Here is a 19,463-nt window from a genome sequence, read left to right as displayed (position 1 = left end):
CCGGCGGGCCGCCTGCGTGCCCCGCTGCTCGGGGGCGGCCGAGCCCCCTCCGCCGGGGCCGCCGCCAGCGCCGCACGATGGGCAGCCCGGCGGCGGCTGCCATGTCCGTGCCCTCCCCGCCCGCTCCGCCTCCGCGGAGTAAGATGATGCGGCGGCGGCAGCCGTACCCCGCGCAGCCTCCGCAAAGGCGCGCTGCGGTGCGCGGGGGGGCGGCGGGGTTGCACTGCCGCGCTGCTCGCCCGCGGCGCCGCCGCCGCAGCGGTCGCCTCCCGGCGGCGGGCGCGGGGACATGCGCACTGCTGCGCGCCCGCTCCGCGGCCGCGCTCCGACCCTCTCCGCCTCCTCCCCTCGGCCCTCCTGCCGAGCGGAGGAGGGAGAAAGGGAGGAGGAAGAGGAGGAGGGGAAAGAGAGAGAGACGCGCCGCAACTTGCTGCCTCTCTTCCCTCCCCTCGCCGCGCTGCTGCCCGGCCCCTGCGGGCAGCGCTCCGCGGGAGGCAGCATCCTCGGGCGCGTCTCTCCGCGGAGCCGGCGCTTCTCGGTGAGTTGGGGGCGGTGCGCGAAGTTACTGTGTCTGTGGGTTGCAGGGAGGTTACTGTCGCTGAGGGCGCGGGTTGCTGCGCGGCTGCGGGAGGCTGGTGGCGGGGCCGCCGCAGGGCTGGGGGGCGCGGCGGGCACCGCAGGGCTGCCCCTGTCCGGCCGCGGTCTGCGCTGCGGGCGCGGCGGCCATTGGTTTATTTGGCAGGGTAATTTGGGCAGGAGCCGTCACAGGTGCAGGGCACGGCCCGAGCGGGCAGGATCTGGCCCCCGCCGGGGTTATTGTGCCGCTCCACGGCGGCGGGGTCCTCGGTGCCTCCGGCTGCTGCCCCTTAACTCTGTTTTCATTGAAATCCCATTACGTGGTGACAGACTCCAGTTTGTTTCACTGTGGCATCTGCTCTTGGTCTTGGAAACTCTTTTAAGAGGAAGGGAGCACCCGGGGAGGGCAGGGGCTGCTTTTCAAAGCGTTGCGAAGAGAGCTGCAAGCACAAGTTAGTCCTAACGCATCGTTTGCCGTGTGTGCTGCTTGGAGCGTTCATTTCCCTTAGTGCTTCTGAGAGGGACAAGAAAAAAAACTGGCAAACGGTCATACCAGAAAGTTGTGCAGCTTGAATGTTGCACACGCTAATGGACCCAATTATCTAAATAAACAAACATAGTGATTTATAGGTGTCTGAACTGTAATGCTTTGAACGATAGAGCTCTTTAACCTTTCTTTCTAATCTGTCCCTCAGAGATTTGGTTTTAAGGAGAGTAATATATCATCTGTGGTGCTGAATACTTGAGTTGATTACATTTTTAAAAGGAATGGCCTTTGAAGTAATATTGAGCCATTAAGCAACAAATGCAGAAAAAGAGAGACAGAGAAAGAGCAAAGGTAAAATTTTGGCAGAAAATATTTTCTCCTTCCTACGAGCTAACTAACTTTTTATCCTGAGTTCTTATTTTGTTAAATTAAGCTTTAAAAAAATAAGTGCACTGTGTGAAACCAGAAGCCAATCCTCTGTAGTCCAGTTGAAGTCTGTCTGCGTTGCAGTTAAATGATGATCAGAGCAGTGTCTGTTAAAGAGAATTTGCAGAAGCAAGCACTACTAAAGATAACCAGTAGGTAAATGGAAGTACCCTGTTACGGTATTTGTTTCTCTTAGAGAACACCGAAGCAGAAATTTCAAATTCCAGTGTTTCTTATTTTACATCTTTAAAAATTTTGCCTTGATAAATCTACATATATGTGAGGTGTGCAGATTCGTTATAGCAAAAGTGCTGTCCTGTACTGGAAAAGTTAGTAATTCAGGTGTTAGCTTGTTTAACTGTGGCCAAATTCTGCAGCCTTTGGAGCATCTCCTATAAGGGGTGAGTGTCTTTTGCTCTCGTTGAAAGAAACTGTGACTACAGTATGCACAACATCTCGCAGACCTGAAGTGCAAGAGCATTTTTATCCTTAACCAGTATTTCAACACAGGGTTTTATTAACATAAAATCAATATTCAGGTCAGCAATGAGGATCTGCAACTTTCAGCTGAGAAGCTGATCTGAAGGCAACACATTGCTCCTGCGGGTAAAGGTTGTGGGATATGACAGCAAGCTCACCTATCTTTTGTTCACTGTCTTTTATGAAATGTCATTTAATGAGGAAAAGAAACAGGTAATCCATTGCATTTTAAGGCACCACGTGTGTAATAAGCCTCACCGCCAGGCACTTGAACATGAATATGGCTTTTGATCATGTATTGTATACAGATGACTGCTACTAGATAACTTGAGCTCTAAATTTATTGTACTGTTGAAGTTATATTGATCAGAAAGTGGCAGCTGGATTTCAAGTTCTAAATAAGAAATGCTCAGTATTCTAGAGCTAATATATATTGTAATAAGCACTGTTCTGAGGAATTCACAAGAAATGCAATTGAGTTTTCTTTAGTGGCTATGCAGTGGCATTTAGTTAAGGAACACTCTTTCCTGGGGCAGTGCAGACTTCATTGACACACAAAGGGGTTAAATCTGTTTATCAGCTCATTGGTGCTGATGGTAAAGTACTGTAGAGTTCAATGGCTGGAACAGGACAGTCTTTTTCCTTCCAGTAAGGATGGGGATGGAGAATGGAGGAGCTTTTTCAAAGTACTTCCAACACCATATCATTTGTAACTGCAAAATATAATGAAAGAGTAAGATTAATAGACCAAGAAGGCTTGAAAACATTGTTTAACACTTAATTGAAACAATAAATCATTCAAATAACATTGCCCAGGCTCTTATAGTGATGCCTCTGCTTCCAGGTGTTGAGAACATGGCAAATTTCGGGTGGGGGGTGTGAGGGTAGCTTGGCCCCAGAGCAATGGTGGGCGGGCAGGCGTGTTGCAACCTGTTGGGGTGAGGGGACACAGCATGCTGATACTTGCCCCCACCTGTGGTTTGTCAAGGTGAGGCCAAGAGAGCCCCTCACAAGTTTGAGCGTCTGCTGAAGGAGTGGCAAGTGCTGGCCCAGGCCCCGCATGGAGCCGGCAGGGAAGATGCGCTAGGTGAGGTCCCTGGTTGTACAGCTTGCAGGAAGGCTGCCCTGGCTGCTCACAGCCCATCCCTGCATCCCAAGGATACTATCAGTTGCAGGGCTTATGCTGTGTGTAATGATGCCAAAACACTTGTTCTGGTAGGGGAAAAAGTTCAGGATGGCTTCTTCCTTGGGAATACAGTGTGTTTCTAAACATTTGTGTCGTCAGATACTGCTTATGTCGATTAAAACATGGAAAGGGCAGGCAGTGCACACTCATTTGTGTAACAGTGCTGGTAATAAAATCTAGACTTTGAAATCACTGCGTTCATGTGGGCTCTTGGAGGCCCTGTAAGATGTTGCTGTGCAGATGGGGAAGCCAAAGCCTGAAGACTCATCTGCAAATTTACTGAAGGGAGGTGACATGTCCTTGGTTTCTGTTCCCCCATCTCTGTCCTGGTATTCCTCATGCTCTGAATTGCCGGACCGTGGCTTCTCCATAGGTCAATCATGGGTGCATGTGCTGTGTCCAGCTCACCTTCCCCTTTGGCCCCTCACCTCCTGAAAACTGCATGTGCCAGGCAGGGTAGGCAGTGCTGGCAGGTGGAGATGATGAGTGATAGGAGGTGTTCCTTCAATTCATGGATGTGATATAGCGAAGTTTTAATTAGAGCAGTGGTGGTAGATGATTAGGGCAGATAAATACTGCCTTGTTAGAGCTCTCTTGGGTCATATGGAAGCAGCATTCATTTTAGAAAGGATGAATGAATAGTCAGTGTGAAGGATAAAGATCAGCATTGTTAATCACTCTGGAAGTCTTCCGTGGGAAAGTGTAAACTCATGAGGAAAGATACTGTCCATAAATGTCATTTAAATATTTACATGACTTGGGGATAAAATTTTGATATTGAAGGCATGTGAGTACCAAGTCATGTTGGGATTCCCGTCAGAGATAACTAGGACTTGTACTGCTAAGGTTGGTGGGTGGTGGGCTGTATTTCTACATAATGCTTTGCTAGCAGTAGTAAGTGCTCTTCAACACCACCTGTGAAAGAAATGCAGTTATTTTTGTTGAAGTGTGGATAAAAAAATTGGAAACTTGGGAAACTATGTTTGCTTAAACTGTTGTGTTTCAGGTGAGGTTAACTCTTCACTTTTGGTGTCCCTGGGTAAGCAATATGCCAGCCACCAGTATCTAGGCCAGGGGCATGGTGGTTGATCATCTACTTACCGTTTGTGGCTGTGATAAATCTACAGGTTAAGAAAGAATGACTCTAGGTGGGAAGGACTGGGGTTTTTCCCCCCTCATAAATAACTGGAAATGGTAGGAAGTTTTCCTGTGCTGCTCCTTGATTTTGTAATTCTCACAAAAGTTTATTTTGTCCTTTTCCAGCTCTCAGAATTTGATTCAGCCCTTGGAAAAAAAAAATCTGCATGCTTTCATGTAAATGCAATGAGGATGAGCCTTTGAAAACATATCTTAGCTGATGTTGATGAATAAACAAACTTGGCCAGAGCAAATCTTTTCATCTAACTTCAAGAGCCACACTGTAATGAAGTAAATATAGATGTACTTAATGGGCTCCTTTCATCCAAACGCATAACAAACCCTCTAAAGTAGTGCAAACAAATCTAAAATGGATTTCTAAGTGGCTCTTTTTTTTTGGTCCAGGAGCAGTTTAGTCTATCCAAGCGAGGGTAGGAGCAGAGCCGGCTCCCAGAGTTGTGGAGGTGCTGGGAAGAGTGCTGATCTAAACAGCTCTTCTCCTGTGGTCTTTCTGGGGGGAAAAAAAAAAAAAAAAAAAAAAAAAAAAAAAAAAAAAAAAAAAAAAAAGAAGAAGACAGAAAGTGTTTGTTCCACGTGTGGTTTAAAAACTTGATTTTATGAACTTCACTCTGAACTCATCCCTTTGGAAGGCAGCCTGCAGATGAGCCTTTGAGAGGCAGGGGAACCTGCATTGGCTGCTGTCTGCTCGCTCTTGGCCGCAGCCCGGCCCCGTGCCCCGTGTCTGAGCCCAGGCTGCACGGAGAGCTCCTCCACGCGTGGGAGGGCTGGCAACCCACCATGGGGACATGTGTGTGGCCTGCCACTGCTTTGCCAGGCGCGGGCTTGCTCTGCAGGACGCGGGCCTCAGCTGGGCTCCTGGGTTCACAGGGTGCTTGAATTTCGTGCTAAAGGTGGCCTCAGGGCCACCGTGACAGCTGCTGTAGACACAGTCATTGAAGTCTGACTGTAGCGGTGGCGTTGACTTCGGCAACATCTTGTTGGTTGGAAGAGCTCAAAGAAGAGTTCTGCAGATCTGGATGTTCACTGCGTTCATTTTGAGACTTGCAGGATGGCTGTTTTCAATGACAGCATTTGTAAATAGATTAACGGCTTGGGGAAAGCGTGCTTAGCAAATACAACTGGTTGGTTTCACTGTCCTTGCTTTGTGGTGAAAACCAATGTGTAATATTTGTATTTCCTATATCACAGAAAGACTGTATCACAGAGTCTTTGGATCTTCTTTTTAAAAAGCACAGTTGTAAAACAGTTCTACTTTGAAGTCAAATGCTTTGTTTTGAAAAATATAAACCCTGTTGTGGAGATAAAGATCATAACTTGGTCTTTTCTTAATGGAAAAAGTTCAGGTCCATTTCATTCCATTGTGGAATAAAATTCCATTCAAAGCTGGGTGATATGCTTCTAAGAGTTTGAATATTAGACTATTTAGACAACTATGTCAGCATAATTACAGAAATTCTTCAGTATGAGCTTTTTCTTTGCTGGAATCTTGATGAGCAGGAGATACTATAAAGAGTGTTTTCTCTGCGTATTGGAGGAATTCTGTGGAAGAGCTTTAAACCTAGCAGACCGTTGTACTTAAAAAGACACAACAGTGATTTACTGAAGTCCAGATTCAACTCACTATTTGACACCTCAAATAGTCAGACATCCAATTTAGCTAGTGTCTGGTTGTGTTGTGCCATGGGTACAGAAGTGAAATGTGTTAAAAACTGTTCAGCTTTGGATGTGTTCATCTGGGGATTTACTCATAAATAATTGATAACCCTCTGAAACAAAATCTCTTCATTACTCCGTGGATTGCTCACCTCTTCCCTCCCACGCTCATTGTTCTCGTGGGGGAAGGAGGAGACGCTGCTTTAATGAAGGTGTGTGTCAGCCTCCACTGGACCTTTTAAAAAGGTCACCCAACTAAACAGTGCAATGAAATGCATGACAAAAGATAAACATTTTATTGTCCTATGGAGATATGTGGCATTCCAGTGTTTCAAAGGAACCACTTAGCTGCTGTATTTAAGGCTTCTTTTCATCCTAGCACAGGAGCAGTGCTTATGATGAATTACTAAATCAATGACAATAATTTGCATCTAGTGCACTGCAGGATGGGACATAAAATTAAGGGCTGTTTGATGTGCAATACCAATTAAAACTGTGATATTTGGGCTTGATCTTTCAAGGTTTTACTGTGGTTAACTATCCTTGCTCAGACTGTTGACTTCAATGGGCCAAGTTTTTGTGAGCAGTGATTTCTCATTTGAGCAAGGGTTTGTGTGATTGAGCTCCTGTTTACCAGACATTGAAGCATAGTGATGAATTTCCTTTCCTGCAAAAAAGAGAAGCTGTTTTACCACCCACTGACTTAATAAACTGTATTTGAGTTGATGTAACAAAATCTAATTTTAATGGAAAAAGTGTCTTGATATAAGATCAGTTCATCTTTCTGATGACTTGATTGCCTTAGAGTTATTAGCCAAGTTCTGTAACAGTAAAGGCACTAATACTTGCTTGCAGTTTAATAGCCCTAACTATTGCTAATGTACAGGAAATGTTCAAATCACGTCATTGAGAGAGAACCCTAACAAATCTTATAGCTATTTTAATGTGAGGTTTCAGATGTTACTCTTTTTTAATTGAAAGGTGAATGCTGTAAAGTCTTTGTCAGTCTGCTGTTTCCAGACAACAGCACTTTCTATTCAGTAACTGTAAGTCCAAGAGCACCGTTCCCAGCTTTCAGCTTCAGGATTCATAGCTTAAACTCTTCCTTCTTTACCTGGCAGAAGTGTGCATCTGTGTGTTGTTTGGATTTGTACATTCAAAAAAACACCCACTGGTTTTGATCAAATAAAATGAGGAAAAAATTCTGAAATAATGGTCACTTTCTGCCTGATATTGGAGAAAAGGAGGCCTTCTCTCCTTCTTCTATAAACCAAAAGATTAAGCTTGCTTATAAAGGATTAACAGAGCTCTCCTCTGTTAATTCATAGTGCTGTAGTCGAAGTGCCTGTTTCTACATCGGTGGAAAATCCATTATCAGTCAATGGGAATTTTGCAGCTGAAGCCAAAGGGATTAGAGACTCGTCATTTGGAAGTGACTGAAAGAGAGAAAGACCTGGATATGCTTGTTGCCACATGGGTGTGAGCTACCACCGAGGTGTGGCACAGAAATGGCAAAGGAAAATCTTCAGTTGCCTCAGGCAGTTTGTTTTCAGAGATGTGTGGAAGGTCTATTGCCACTGTATGGGGCTGCAGGGACACCTTACCTGGGGTGCTGTTGAGAGCCCTTGCTACTCATGCCCAAGTGAGATGATTTCAAAGAGCTTCCTCATGGAGACAGGTGACCTGAAGTTCTCTTCTAGGGATTCTGCCATGGTGGGGGAGAGTTAGTGGGAAGGTCAGATGTGCAATGGGAGCAGGAGTTAGGAAGAGCAGCGGACGATGGGTGTGGGTTTGGGAGTGAGGGGTGCAGGGGAGCACTGGTGCCAACACCATGCTCTCCTACCAGCTGTCAATCAGGGACATTGGTTTAAGAGACTGGAGTGTGAGGGAGATGCAGGAAGAAATTGCTGAAGATATTGCAAAAGAATTTGCTACTGACAATGTTGAGGGTGATATCCTAACAAATTTCATTGCTTGCAGAAGTTTCTTCTTTTAATAAGTAATAGCTACTTGTCCCTCTAGTAGAGCGTATAGACCAACATTGAGACTATGAAAGCCTGCAAACAATAAGACAGCTTGCTGTTCCAGACTTACTTTAGTGAGGAATATTCACCAAGCACATTCTAAAATATAATTTCGTTTTCTTTTGAAATGCTGTCGTAGAGCTTAGCTTAAAAGTAGCTCTGATCCAGAGCCTTGTCATTGAGAAAAGCAAGATCTTCAAGACCTCTGCTGCAGTATTTGGTAGGTACTTTCCAGGGGTGGAAGCTAATACATCACAAAAAGCTATTCAGAGTAAAAATTACACCTTTTACAATGATTTGGTAAATGTAAACATATTGTTTTGATCTTTTATAATAGGTAAGATTGTGTCATTTAGTTTGGCAATTACAGAGATCAAATTAATTTCATTTTCCTTTACTCTTGTTAAATGCAAAATAATTGAGCACACATCATGGAAGGTTGGGGCTCTCTTGTTTGTAGCTTCATCATTTATTAATCTAACACACTAGATGAGAAGCTTTATAGATTTGCTTGCCTAAGGAAAAAGAAGAAGAAAATATAAAAAGGCCAAATTAGGTATGTGTGTTCTGTCTTGCACTTTGAGGTACTGTCAAATATTGTGTCATTTCTAGTATACTTTGTAAGAAAGGACACTGATTTTTTTTTCCCCCAAAAGGGTAAATTGTGACCTAATGCTTAAATGGTCTGAATAAGCTCAGATTTAGATAGGCAAAGTCTCTTGTGCAACTCCTCCCCCTCACACTCTTAATGTAGCGATATAACATTGTAATGGGGCACGCAGAATAAACTACAAATGAACACGCCGTAAAAAGGTGTGTTTTGGCACTATCTTGGCCATCTTAATTGGCTGTCCTAGTTACAGGGGAAAGCCGTTTGTGACGTGTGCCTTCCTCTAATTTAGCCTTTTCAGAAAATGGTGTTGACCTAACGCAGACGGCGGTGCAATAGCAGCTCAGTGAGGGCAGAAGCGCTCCTTTCTTACCTTTATGTAGCTGGAGGGGATTTGAAAATTGGATATTTCTCTCCAACGTTGCAGCTCCAAGTAGACCTGATGCTGCCAGCCATGGATTAGTGAAATAAATCCCTCACATTCATAGTGAAGGGGAAAGTATAAAGAGCATTTTCTGCCTTTTTCCCCACCTTTTTAACGTGTCGTTTGCTAACTGGCACAGTGACCTCCATTTCGTGACTCTTGTGATGTGACTTGTCACAGAGCTTTTCTGTGTGGATTAATTTATCACTCAAGGGAATAGTAGCATGTGACATAATGCATGTGGACCTGGGGTAAGCAGTTACATATAGACCACCTATAATGAATCTGTGCTTCAAGTATTATCTGTTAATGCAGTATGATTTTTTTTTTGCATTATTTTTCTTTCCTTTTAGTTTTATCTCTTTTCCTAGCAATGTCCTTGGTAGTCAAATGGAGTGCATACATTTGGTCACCTAGTGTTGCCAGTGTAGCTGAATTTGGGAAAAAATATTCCTGGCGATTTAGCACATGAAATTTGCTACTGTACTTGAAAATGTTTTTATGCTGATTATGTAGATGTATGGTACAACTGTTCAGTTTTGCAGGATATCTTGGTGGACAATCTGTCAAATCTCTTAAATTGTCGTTCCAGTCAATTATATTTACTGAAGTGAAAGCAAGAATTAATCTTTTTTTCTTTTCCATTCTTAACACAAGTTTTGATTTCATACTCTTGATTTACATTTCAGTATGAATTGTGGTTTTTAGTTTGTGTGAGTGAGCCCTGAGCCCCTGTGGCTTCATCTTTAATTTTGCCTAACAAGTCCATCTCATTTCTGGAAAGCACATATGCCAGGAGTTGATTGGTGTTAACAGTCGGGTAGATGATAGGGAAAGAAGTTATGTCTGGGTCTGGTGTGTTACAATGTGGAGTCTGACCCGTTATGATGAATTGGTGGATGCTGGTGATTTTCCAGGTGATTTCTTTTATCATCCTCCTCATCAGGTTTGCTTAAAACAGCCCTAGAGAAGTACTGGAGAAAGCAAAGTAGCCCAGAAGCAGAAGACTGATATCCCACCAAAATGGGAAGTCATTATTATGAGGAAATTAGCTAAATTATTTACTTGCCAAAGCAGGCAGATAGCAAATAACTCAGTGTTTGTGTGTTTCGCATTTATTCAGCACTCAGGCACGGTGTGCACAAACAGCATGGTGTGGTGGGTTCCCAACAGTCACATCCACACCTGTAACTGGGCCGGGAAGAGAAGCCTGGTCTGAGAAAATGTAATGGGGCCACCAAATTCCCCTGGGGTGGTCTTGAGGGACCTGCCTGGCCATTTCCTGCTTTCCAGCACCTGCAGAGATGTTGGCAGAATAGGGCAGGTGCTAGATCATGGAGCAGTGGGAGTCTTCTCTTGGGGGTTTTCTAGAGACCCACAACCTGGAGGTTTGTCCACATCTGTGGACCGTGGAGCCACCCAGCACCATGGGACAAGGCTCAGTGCAGAAGCGAGGTGGCCTGAGGAGCTGGTTGTAGCTGCCCCAGGGCACCCAAACCCTGGGGGTTTGGACCTGATGGTCAGCAGTCTGGGAACCTGGAAACCCTTGATTGATTTTTGTCACTGCTTTGCCTCTCCCAGCTGAGGGAGTTACTGAAATACTAGTTCTTGGAGAGTGATAAAACTAGCACGAGTTGTCAGTTTTAATCAGCAATAATTAATATGTTGTTCAGGAAATGCAACAACCAAGAAAACTTCCTTTCACTTGGTTTTCTGAACTAGGCAGAAATTATATGTTGTAGTGCTGTGATTCCCTGGGAAGGAGAATTTCCAAGACTTTGCAGTTTCTGTGTTCCACCCGCCACGATGTGTGCCCTGCTCCACAGAGTGGTAGTACTTTATTAAGTATTAGCTTGTATAATTAATTACACAGATGCTTAAAAAACAATTTTAAAGGGAAAAGGCTTAATTTCACTTGAGTCTGGCCAAAAAACCCTCAGGATTTTCTGTGCTTAAGCTATCTGTCAGTAGATAGCAATCAGTTTTCTGAGGTGTAACTCTGAAATGTTAGTGTTCATCACTTAATAAAAATCACACTCCCTGCAGTTCATCAGCAGCTGGCGCTTTAGAAAGATTGAACTAAAAAAAAAAATAAGCGTAAAGATTGCTGTAGGTAAATGACCAGAGCTGAGAGATTTATACTCTCTAAACAACTAGCTACTTGGTTTTATTAACACTCCAGTACCTGTGGTGTGTGTCTGTATCAGCCTGATTTTATGCAAGTTCTTGCAAAACAATTAGTGCTATTAAGCCAGGCTTATGCTGAAGCTGAAGAGCGAGGTTTTGGTGGCTGGGAGAAGTCAGTGCTGCTTTCTCTTCCTGCAACTGGTGTTTCAGTTTCACGGTAGAGGAGTTTTCTGGCTGAAGGCACGCACTGCAAACTTAAACTTGCCTTTTTCTCACTCTTGTGCATGGTCCTCTCCAGTGGATTCTCATCTCTCAGCCCTGGCAGTGATGGGTGTTTGAAGCTGAAAAGGGTTAACTTCCAAAAGCATAGTCTGGCAATTTGGTGCCTACATAGGTTTAAATTAGGGGATGCTGATACAGGGCAGATTGTAAAGTGGAGCTTGCAGGAGGATGTGGCCAGTGTAGGACTGAGGGCCATGGGACGTTTGCATGCTGACAGGAACCTGGCTTCTGGTGGGGCAGCTGTACCTGTGTCTGGCCCAGCTGATCAGCACTGTGTCCAGGGGCTGTCACTGTTGGCTCTGATACGGAGGGCAGCTAGGAGTTATCCCACATCCAAAATTTGAATTTGTGAGCAGCTGGTACCAGGAGCAAGGAGAAATGTGGAGTCCTGCCCCTGGGGAGGAAAACCACAGGCGCCACTGTGTGCTGGGGCTGACTGGCTGGAAAGCAGCTTGGCAGAAATGGACCTGGCAGTCCTGGTGGTCACGAAGATGAAATTGAGCCAGCAATGTGCCGTTGAGGCAGAGGTGGTGAACGGTGTCCTGGGCTGGATTAGACACAGCATTGCTAGCAGGTGGAGGGTGGTGATCCTCCTCCTTTATTCAGTAGTGGTGAGGCCACACCTGGCATGCAGGGTCCAGTTCTGGGTTCCCCAGTACAGGAGAGACATGGACATACTGGAAAGAGTCCCATAGAGGGCTATGAAGAGGATCAAGGGACTGGAGCATCTCTTGTAAGAGGAGAGGCTGAGAAAGCTGGGACTGTTCAGCCTGGAGAAGCCTCAGGGGTCATCTCAAAAAAAAATACCTGAAGGGAAGGCACAAAAAAGACAGAGCCAGGCTCTTTCCAGTGGTGCCCAGTGATGGAACAAGAAGCAATGACTGAAAACTGAAACATCAGAGGTTCTCTCTGAACATGGGGAAACACTTTTTCACTGTGAGGGTGACTGAGCACTGGCAGGGAGGTTGTATCCTTGGACATATTCAAAAGCCATCCAGACATGGTCCTGGGTAGCCTGCTCCCGGTGTCCCTGCTTGAGCAGGGGTTGGACAAGATGACCTCCAGAAGTCCCTTACAACTTCAGCCCTTCTGTGATTCTGTGTTAGCACCAACTATGCTGTTGAGCAGCTTGTGCTGGATGGATGGTAGGACCACCTCTGTGCAACCCTCTTTGCAGACAGTCTGTTTTCTAGAGAGCCTGTTCTGAAAGAACAGTTCTCTAGTTTATTCTTTAAAAATTTGAAAAAGATTCTCCATTCTCACCGAAAAAAAGGATAGCAACATATTCTTGGTACTTTATGTTTGCTTCTCAGTTCACTCTCACTTTTTGACCTTCAGTTTTTAAAACTGAAAATCTCTTACATGCTCCCTGGGTTGTACAGCAGGGATGCAGTATCTGTCATCGTCTCCTGTTCCTGCAGAATGTGTGCAAAAGAGGAGTTAGTTCATCTCTGTTCTGACCACAGATGTGAAACATAATGAACAGGCTCATTCTTTGCAGTGACTTGAACCTGTAAACGTTGGAAAAATAGTGCTTATTGTGCAAGCCTCTTGCTGTTTCTAAATATTTCCTTTCCTTTAAAGCCTGGTTCTTACTAGCTCTGTCTCCGAGCCATTTGTCGCTATCGTTGTGTCCCATGTGCCTCCATGGAATGGCAGACGAGGTGCTGAGCTTTGCTGTCATACTAATAGGCCTTAAGCGGTATCATAGCCAAGACTCAAGGCAGGAGACTTCAATCAACATAAGCCTACAGAGAGGGCTTTTGTTGTAAACCACAGCGGCGCGGTGTGCCACGGCTTGTTTCCTCCTCCTGGCGAGTTAACAGCTGCCTGGAAACAAACCCCACAAAACGTGCTGCATGTTGAGCCCACGGGAGCAGTGGAACTGTTACTGGTGACCTTAGCCTTCTCATTTTGGCTTGCAAGCTAATTTTGTATTAATTAAATGTGTAGCTTTAATCTTTGTCAATGGGGAAGCAACAGTGGAGTTACCGTATGACTATTGATGTCCAATTTGTATTTATCCCCTGACTCTCTGTTTGCAAAATAAAGATGAAAGCATGTTCATATAAATGTATTTTGTATTCAGGATTTTTGAAATTCACAAAGAGCCTGATCTTAGAAATACTGGTGCTGCCTTCTCAGTGTAAATACTATTGCTCTAGTGCAGTCCTTGGAGATCACAGGGGGCTTTCCATGTCAGGGATAAAGTTTTTTGAGGCAAAAGAAGAACAGTCTTAATGTAAGTTTTTTGATTTTCCCAAGAGAGAAGGAGCATTCCAGTTTTATGAGAAGGTAAAATCCAAGCATTTACACAGGTCCTCCCCAAATAAAGGTATGCACGAGGGTTTAGGTACCATTTTATTTTGAATATGCTTGCAATACCAGAGCCTTCAAAAGGGAAACAGCTTCATGTGTGACAGAGTGGCTAAGACCTCAGTGAACTGAAAAATGGGTGAAAATTTCTTCCTCTAAAATCTGACCTGGGAAGCAGATGTAAAGCGAGTTAGGAACAGGTTTAACCAAGAGAGATATTCCTTCCTATAGACAAGAGATTTTGTTCTGTTGTTTTGGTACTTAAAGTGTGTGTTGTATGAAGAAAAATGCTTGGGAGGATGAGTTCCTACATCGTTTTGATTCATTTTAAAATGTTTAGGAAGGTTCGGAAACAAACGTCTTTGGTAACCGAAAGGCAGCAAAAGTTGACAAGCAAAACTGTACATGAATGATAGCTATTGAGAGGATTTCCGTGATAACTGAAAATGTAGGTTTCTTATCACTTTGAAATTGGCATGTTCACACCCTGTTGTGGCTTCAGAGGAATTATACAGGCAAACTCCTGCTGCAGAGAGGTGAATGCATGGATGAAGTGACACTTGGTGCTACATTTGCTCTTTATTATACAAGAAGTATGCTTTGGTTTAGTTTTGCTTGTGTAAAAAATATGACACTAAAACTGAGAAGAAATACTCTGGTATTTTTTTTCCTGTTGCATATTTTATTTGCCTTACACTGCACATGTGGCATGAGCAGTGAACTCAAGAATTATACTTCTGTTGCGCTTAGGCAAATTTACCATTTGTAATACAAAGAAAACACACACCAAGACTTCAAAGAGTTTCAGAAAAGGTCTTAATTATGTGTGTACGTATCTTGTCTTTTAACTTCTAGGGCTTTTTAGTTACTGAAATACCTTTCCCACAGCTGAATAACAGCAGACTAGTCAAAAACAGGAGAAAGTCAGGAGGGATAATAATATCCTCAGACTTGTCATGGGAGGCTGCTTAAACATTGTAAAAGTCACATAAGGCATCTGTATATGAGCAAGCAAAAATAGTGGTCTGCTGAAAGCACAAATGTTAGGAGTTACTCAGGCTACAAAGATATCCTCAAGCATCTGCCTCTAATGACTCCAACAATAAAAAACAAACAACAACCAAAAAAGCTCCAAACAAACAAACAAACAAAAACCAAAAAAACAAAGCCCAGCCACACTGTGTTGAATCAAATGCAAACTGAGCATGAAGGTCTGAAAAGGACTTTGAAGAGCAAAGAGTCTGTAACATAAAAGTAAATTATGGACTGTGTGTATATCTATAAAAAGGTGGATACCTGTAAGAGCACTGGTGGGCATGCAGGATCACCAGACAGGATATCAGAAAAATGAGAAGCAAGTTGAACTGGTAATTGCAGGGGAATTTGGGCAGGTTCTGCATACGGTAGTGAAGATGAAAAGGTGTCAGACTGCCAAGGTATCACAACAGAAATACTGAAAGAAGCTGGAACTGAATACAGAGGTGTCACCGTGTGTTGTACAGAGCACAGCCAGGGCTCTGAAGAGGCAGCACCACTGACAGAAAACATGCCATGTGCGTGGATGCTGCAGGTGTGATTTGTGAATCTGTGCACTGGATTTCACTTAAAAAACCCACAACATTTTTGGCCGAAAGCGAGTGGCGATTTTGAACAGGCTGACGGGGACAGTCCCGGGAGGGTGTGAGCTCCAAGGGGGACATTTTTTCTCCTCAGCCCACTCCAGCTCCTTCTCTTTGACTTCTGCTGCTTTGCTCTCAGGTGGGTGGGCACAGTGGTCCCCCTGCCTTCAGTTCCTGCTCTCCTGCCCGCACACTTGTAACTAACTCCACCATCTAAGCCCATCCTCACGCAAAACTAGCTCATTCTCAGTAAGATACAAATCTTCAGCTTCTCTCTGATTTGGGAAAGCAGAGAAAAATAATGGGGAAAATGGGTGCTTGGCCTTTTTGATATTTCATGAGAAGGCTGTATTATTTAAAAATAATTTATGACTTCAAAGCTACAGACTTTTTCCCCAGGTTATATGTCTTGTATAACTGAACTGTATGATTTACCTTAAATTGCCCATCTGCCATGCATCGTGAATCTCCTTACAGCCCTGTTTCTCCTCTCCTGTATGGCCTTCACTCGTGGATAAGAGATTTGCATAAAATGATTTCTTCATGTAAATACGATCAGGCTGCGGCTCCAGCATCTTGTTATAACACATGTACCAATCCCCTTGAATTGGGCTAGCGTCTACCTTGGTAATTGAATCTGTTTGTTGCTGTAGTTTCGGGAATTAGCGGGGAGCAGATGCATGTGCTGATGTGCTTTTACTGCAGCCTTTGTAGCCTCACCTTATCCTAAGGCTTCTTTGAAAAAAAAGAAAAACCAGCAGGTGGGAGTCAGGATGGGGGTCGGCAGTGCTGCAGCTTAGGGGGGGCTGGAGCAAGAGCTAGAGGCTGAAGGGGCTCCCCAGGGACACCCCGGTTATCTTCACTGGCCCTGAGCTGGGCAGCCAGCCCTGTGGGGACAACCTGCCCAGGGCCAGCACAACCAGTGTAATTAAAATGGTGCATAAGCCATAGAGATAAGGAGCTCTGGCGTTTCAGTTGGTGTCATTCGGGCCATGACATGGGGCCTGCCAGGGGTGTGTGAGATGCCGGAGCGTGTGGAGCTCCTGCCTGAGAATGGAGCTATCAAAGCACCTCACAGGCCTTTCCTGCACCCCTCTGCTCCCAGAGGTCTCAGCCTTGCATTTGTATTTTTTCTTTACCCTCAGTGTTTTTGGCTGAACTCATTCACTCATGGTCTCTTCTCCCTGGCCTCACTTTCCTTGCTCTGCTTGATTTCTCTTTCCAGCTCCTTTTGTAGCCATCTTGTCCCAGCTTCTGCCATTTGCCTGGCACCTCCTTGTCTCCACTTTACCTGAAGCATGAATAAATGAGATAATGAGACACAGACCAGTCGTCTCAATTACTTTGTATATGTATGCATATGTATGCTCTAACCTACTCCCTTGTCTCTCATTTTTCTGTCCTTTCCTACAGCAGTCTCTGGAGGATGGGATTATCTTTTGGTGTGTATTTGACACATTGATGCTGCTGCAGTATGAATGGCATTGACTAATATTATACATCTTTTGAAAAACTAGAGCTGTATTGTAGCGTTCATTTGGGCTGGTAATGCCCAACAAATTACTGCATAGCTTAGCTTGTCATCGCTGTCAATAAAATGTTTTCCTGCATTCAGGTTGTCATTGTATAGTTTTATATTTTTGAAGTTGGAAAGGCAAAGAAAATACACTACAGCCACTAATAATTATGTAATGTTTTTATACTAATGCTAGTGTGTTCTGAATAATGGTTTATGGGAAAGATGTTCTAATTCAGGTAACGGTGATAGTATTTTGATCAGGTGTGTAGTAAGTGCAGAAGTTGGAGGGTATTTTTTTTTTTGAAGTCTTCTCCATCTTTCTGTAATTATCAGATAGATAATACGAACTTGCCAGATCCAACATGCTAATGATTGCCTTACAGCTTTTAGAGAGACAGAAATTATACACTAGCTGTGTCTGAACGAGATTCTGCTTTGGTAGTGTAATAAAACTTACAGTACTGTGCTCTCTTGCCATTGCATAAACATCTATGAATTTGTTCCTGGCCTTTCAATACAGAAAATAAAGAAGATGAAGCTAAATTTACTTCAGGAGTACTCAAACAGCTATTGATGGCTTGGGAATGCTGGTTTATCAATAGTAGATGAACTGCTTTGCTGTTGTCTGACACTTTGTAGAGGTGTTTCATGAATCATTTTCAGATAAAAGGTAAATGCTCTTACTGTCCAATTTTACTCCTTTTAAATTGCTACATTTTTCAGCGTTGTCTGCAGATTTCCTGAAGCAAGTTCTCTGTGGCTGAGATGCAAGGTATTTTCTTAGCGAGATGCCTTTTTCTGAACTGGCTCTGAACTGTGCTGCCTGATTAAAGTCAAGTCTGCTAAGATTGTAGCATGCAATGATTGTCTGCTGTGCTCTGTGTTCCTCGGGCAAGTTAGAGCTGGTCTGTGCTGGGCTGTTGGAAGGAAGGTAAAAAGAACTGTGTTTGGATAGTGTTTTTAAATGTATCATGTGCCCTTGGTGCCTTGCAGTTGGGTCTAGACTAATGGGGAGATAGCGTATTTTGGCTGTTGGGCCACTAGGGATTTTATTAGTTGTATCTTACTGTAACTCACTTGTAAAGGAATAATTTGCAGTCCACATATCCCTCTGTGATTAAGAGCATTTTTTCCAGTATCAGTTTTCTTCTAAAATGTGGTCGGTATGGGAGGTTTCGACAGAGGTACATGGAGACCTTCAGTCTTTCATACTTGCTACCATCCCCTTGGGACTGTGTAGGCAAACGAGTAGTCTGAGGTACCGTGTCAGCCTTCGAATGAAGAAGAATAAAAAAAGCAAAAAGTGGTAGAAGTGGTAGCAACAATATTCCTCCATCTGCAGGATGTCGTCTAATCCCTAGTTAATGTAAAACACTCCTAAAATTACCCAACCCTTTGAAATTGGTTACTTTGCTTCAGAAAAAAAGTGGTGCACCCCCAGGGAAAAGGGTGATGTGAATTTACTGGGATATTACTGCTGAAAGGTCCCTGGAGATACAAGACAGGAACCTCACTTCTTTGTTTGCCTCAAGAGCTTTGAACTAGATCACGTTGGTCTTCTCTGCAGGGCATGGGGAAGTTCTGGGAGAAAACATTTATAAACTTATTCTGTTTGGTTTATTCTGAAAATCCATAAATTAGATACTGCTATTAATAGTGTGTGTTTTATACTGGTTGGTGTTAAGAGATGAGGCTCAGATTCTCCCACGCTTCTTTCAAGGTGTATATAGTAAACTCTTGCTGGATACTTTTTTGTATTGTAAGTTTCTGTGATAGCTGAACTTTTCTAGCTAAGGTGAGGACTAAAATATATGTTGCCCAATGTTTTAAGGGTGGTTTGGACTCAGAAGCCCCAGTTCGTGGGAATGTGTAATACCAGGAAATCGGCTTTTATGTTTTTGGATGACAGCTGCATATTTTCTTGCCTTTCCTATCTTCTCTCCCCCACCCTGGATTTTCCCTTGAACTTGCTCTAACTGATTATGTGAAATTGAACTTCATTAGAATGACTGCGTCAAGCAGCAATGAAGTCTCCTGCATGCACTTTTGTTCCAGTAGCTAAGAGGCTGCTGTTGACATCTAAGTGTATTGCTGAGTTGCTTTAAAAACTACTTCCGTACTGGGTCATGGGAAAGGTTTTCAGTGCAGTATTTTACCCTGATGCATCTATAACTCTAGGAGCAGCCATCAGCAGCACCACTTCTGCAGCTTTTTCAATAAAGAAATAAATCTCACAGTCATTTTTTCCTGGGCTCTGCACACCAGATCCCTGAATTAAAATGCACAAAGAGAATGCAGCACAAAGGGAGGGTGGTTGTGTACCTACCAGTTACCATGGAAATAATTAAGGGCATACTTAAATTAGTGGACCCAGAAGCCCTCCGATCTGGGGATACTATAAGTGTGACCCATCAGGGTGAGCCTGGGGCAGGTGTCCCCCTCTTCTTGTCTCTCTTCCTCCCCTGCAGCGTGGTTTCTGCAGGAACGGCACCTGGGTGCGGGGTTCAAAGGGAGCTGCCCATGCTCCTGCTTTGCTTGCCAGCCTCTAAAAACCTGGGGAGGGATGTAGTGACATG

General features: G+C 44.0%; 1 protein-coding gene across 6 annotated transcripts in view; it reads left to right on the top strand.

Moving 5' to 3' along the window:
* The first annotated feature begins 251 nt into the window (after nucleotides 1-251).
* Nucleotides 252-19,463, top strand: part of PAG1 (phosphoprotein membrane anchor with glycosphingolipid microdomains 1) — a 113,157-nt gene continuing 93,945 nt past the window's right edge. For 3 of the 6 annotated variants that reach the window (XM_021281602.2, XM_065053871.1, XM_021281605.2), the window contains exon 1: nucleotides 253-538. The gene's annotated coding sequence lies outside the window, so the exon portion shown is untranslated. Of the gene's footprint in view, nucleotides 539-1,271; nucleotides 1,415-19,463 lie in introns of all 6 variants that reach the window. The other 3 variants (XM_065053873.1, XM_021281616.2, XM_065053872.1) reach the window with 2 other exon arrangements.

This window comes from Columba livia, chromosome 2 (genome assembly GCF_036013475.1).
Source record: "Columba livia isolate bColLiv1 breed racing homer chromosome 2, bColLiv1.pat.W.v2, whole genome shotgun sequence".
NCBI lineage: Eukaryota > Metazoa > Chordata > Aves > Columbiformes > Columbidae > Columba > Columba livia.
This window is presented reverse-complemented; position numbering and strand designations above follow the sequence as displayed.